We start from the raw sequence: 3,684 nt of genomic DNA, 5'->3' as shown, positions 1-3,684 counted from the left end.
GTACAGTATCAAAGGCATCTCTGTTTTAAAGTATTATTACATTATCTCTACCTCAGTGTTGGATAGAGTTGGACCTAAAGCTTTACCATTTGTAGATTTACAGCCTGTAGGCTAGAGAAAACACTGTGATTAAAACATTACCAATTTAAGGCCTAATAATGAGAAGAAACATCTGGACTTCTCCTGCAACTATGAAAATATTTGGTGATAGAAATGCAGTAGTGTAACTTCCTGCCTGGTAGGATGGTAGACAGGCCAGGATATTAAGTAATCATGAATATGATCAATTTTTTCACCTTCTTGGCTTTAGTTACTTTTGAAATGTTAGATATAATAAACAATTATATTTTGATAAAATACCTTCTAGTCGGAACAGTTATGACTGAACTGTTCATCTCTCTATGATCCCTTGTAACTAAGATTAGTGTTGTTCAAGTAAAACAATCTATTGCTGTCAGGGTAAGATATTCTGATTGGTCTGTTCCTACATGGAAGACGAATAAAGACATTTGTGCCAGTAAGACCTCACTTGGGAAAATGTCAGCTGCAGAACGTTAGAAGTAGCTCTTAAGCAAGGCTTACTTTGAATTCATTAGCTCCACAAAGGTAATTCAGTTGGATCAATTAGTACATGAAAAAGCCATCACCTTTGGACCTAGCAATAAATTATTGAAAGTATGATCAAATTCCAAATGAAAAAGACTTAAAATTGTCATTGACAAAAAAATTTGCAAATGTGAGCATTAAGATGAACAATATATTTTTTTCCACTATTCACAGAATTTTAGGGAAATAAGATCAGTAGCATTGTCAGGAACAATATAGTTTCCTTATTACAAGTAGGGAACCGTGGATATAAATCTGTATAAAGATTGCATCATTAACTACTTAAATTTAGAAGATACTACATGCTTCAGCAGCACGTATTCCCAAATTACAATACAGAGATTAACATGGCAATTGCACAAGAATGATATGAAAATTTGTGAAGTATTCTGTATTTTTCATTCTTCAGATGCAAGAAATGAAAAACAGTTATTAAAAAGTTGATTACAAAATAACAAGTGTAACAACACACGTAATTCATATAATTAAATTTAGTTTGACATCAGTGTATTAAATCTTCACCTCAGAAAGGGGTTTACATACCATAAACTTTACAAAACTTTTGAAATTAGACAACATTGTCATTTTATCCCAATGAAAAATAATATTAGGACCGAGGAAAAAAAGGAATCTAAAACTTTCTATATGGAATACAATCTGAAAGAACACATTATACAAACATAGAATATTTTAAAATATTCTTTTTCAGACAAGCACCAGAAATACTTTAGTTTCTGTACTATTCATTTAAACGGATAAATTAAAATTATTTCTGATTAAAATTTCATAAACTCTGCAGAAATCATTATACATGTATACAAAAACTCTTGAATAATTTTGACATCTAATGCAGGCAATTCACTTGGAAGAATTCCACGGAATTCATGAATTTTTACTGTAAGTATTGGTGTTGCCGGACGCTGGTGGCTCAAACTATAAAAAGAATTTTGAGGTATTACCAGTTGTAATAGACTCAGACAGTCCTACCACTATAAAGGCCATGACAAAGGTCTCTAAAAGAGACTATTCAAGTTAATAAAGGACAGAGGATTGCCCAAATACTTTTACTCATATCTAAACTTGCCTAATCCCACACTGACTCAAAACAGAAAAGGAGGGTTTGGCACCACAGATACTGTAGCCTGAGTTCAGGAAATTACAGATAAAAGGCCTTACAAGGCCATTAATGTCAATGGAAAAGAAATGACAGGACTCTTAGACACAGGAGCTGACAGATCCTGTATAGCTGGAAAAGATTGTCCTATGGCCTGGCCAGTGGAAGAGATTTCTTCTTCCTTAATTGGATTAAGGATGGCTTCTAATGTAGCTTAGTCAGCTCAGAAACTCAAATGGGTATGTGAAGGGCAGCAAGGCCACTTCAAACCTTATGTTATCCCCAGCTTGCCCTTTTCTTTATGGGGCAGAGACATCATGCAAGACATGAAAATAAAATAGGACAAATAGACTCCTCATTGAAGGAGCAAAATTTTTCATAGGGGCCACTGAGGAACAGCTTTATGCTGACAAAATAATATGGAAAAGTGATGATCCTGTATGGATTAATCAGTGGCCCCTAACTCAAGAAAAGATTCAAGCCATACCGGACTTAGTTCAAGAACAATTGAGAGGCTAATTCAACAAAAACCGCAACACCACCTATATGGGGAAAGATCAAGAAGCTGGTTGAAAAGGCTCGGCACATTTTGTTAATGAGTTAAATAAGGATGTTTCTCTAACAATAACAGAGCAACAAATTATTGAACCAAAATTAAAAAAAAACAAAATAGAGGCTTTGGAAAAAGTAGTCTTAAAGTTAGGGACTCAAGTCAATAATCTAAAAACCCAGCTGACAACTAGATGTCATCAGTCATTTAAATATATTTGTGTTACCCCATTACCTTATAATGAGAGCTTAGATTGGGAAGTTACCAAAGTGCATTTACAAAAAATCTGGAAGGACAATAGCTTAACTCATGAGATACGACAGCTACAGGAAGACATCTCAGCCCTTAGTCAAGCTCATTTGGAAACCGTGGGGATAAATTCTTTGGCAGAAGACTTACAGAGAGGATTAAAAAGTCTTAATCCTTTAGATTGATGGCACTACTTGGTTACATTTGGAGTCATAATACTAATTGTTATATGTATTCTTGTTGTCTTTCTAGTCCTCTTCAAACTAGTCTTCTGCTCCATCTTCTCTATATGAGAAGAAATTTCTCTGGCACATCTAAAATATAAGAAAGGGGCAAATGCCATGCCTACTCCGGTGGAGTCTGCTTAGCATGGAACACCTGCATTCAAACCTGAGAATGGGGCTTCACAGAAGCCTATCTCTGAGAATGGGACTTCACCGAAGTCTACCTCAGAGAATGGGGATTCAAAGAGGCCTATCTCTGAGAATGGGACTTCACTGAAGTCTACCTCAGAGAATGGGGCTTCAAAGAGGCCTACCTCCTGGAAAGGCTGGCAAGCCCCTGGGAAAGATGTGTTTCTGTTCCTGTTTTTCTTTTCTTCATTGTATAGGAGTGCCCATTAATCTTTTACTGTTCCTGCTGCTTCTTCTACTTACTCATGCTCAATGTTCCCTTATTTAAGGCTCTTTCTTAAAAGTGTTGATGACTCCAACATCCGATGAGTGTCCTGAGAATATGACTAACTCACCAGAGTTAAGTGCTACCATAAAAGCCCCTCTTATGGAAGCTATTAGACAAGTCATAAGTAAATATAAAAGTATTGGGGGTTTCATGACATCACTTCAGCAGAAGGAATTGTTTGTAAGAGATTTACAGGAAGCTGTAGGCATGGCTAGAGCAAAAAGAGTGTATGGCTACTGGAGACTTTCCTTTAATCCTAAAGCATATACAATAGACTCATATAGATATCCTGTAGGTAAGAATGATGTAGAGGGATATTTAGACCAAAAGCTAAATAAGATTCTTAAAAAGTTGGTAGATGGAAGGTGGCAATGGCTTATCAGAGGAAAATGGTGGGATCCTCCATTATCTAGAGGACCCCAACGACTTCCCCCAGATCCATAGCCTTTTACAGGTGTGTATGAAAAGGATGGCAACCATTGGG

The 3,684-nt window shown here is 36.1% G+C and overlaps 1 pseudogene; it reads left to right on the top strand.

Moving 5' to 3' along the window:
- Positions 1-908: 908 nt before the first annotated feature.
- LOC122095463 lies at positions 909-1,005 on the top strand (annotated as a pseudogene).
- The last annotated feature ends 2,679 nt before the right edge of the window (positions 1,006-3,684 follow it).

The sequence above is a fragment of the Dipodomys spectabilis genome, unplaced genomic scaffold, assembly GCF_019054845.1.
Source record: "Dipodomys spectabilis isolate Male_0828 unplaced genomic scaffold, ASM1905484v1 ptg000351l, whole genome shotgun sequence".
Classification (NCBI taxonomy): domain Eukaryota; kingdom Metazoa; phylum Chordata; class Mammalia; order Rodentia; family Heteromyidae; genus Dipodomys; species Dipodomys spectabilis.
Note: the sequence above shows the minus strand (reverse complement) of the source record. Positions and strands in the feature narration are given on the sequence as shown.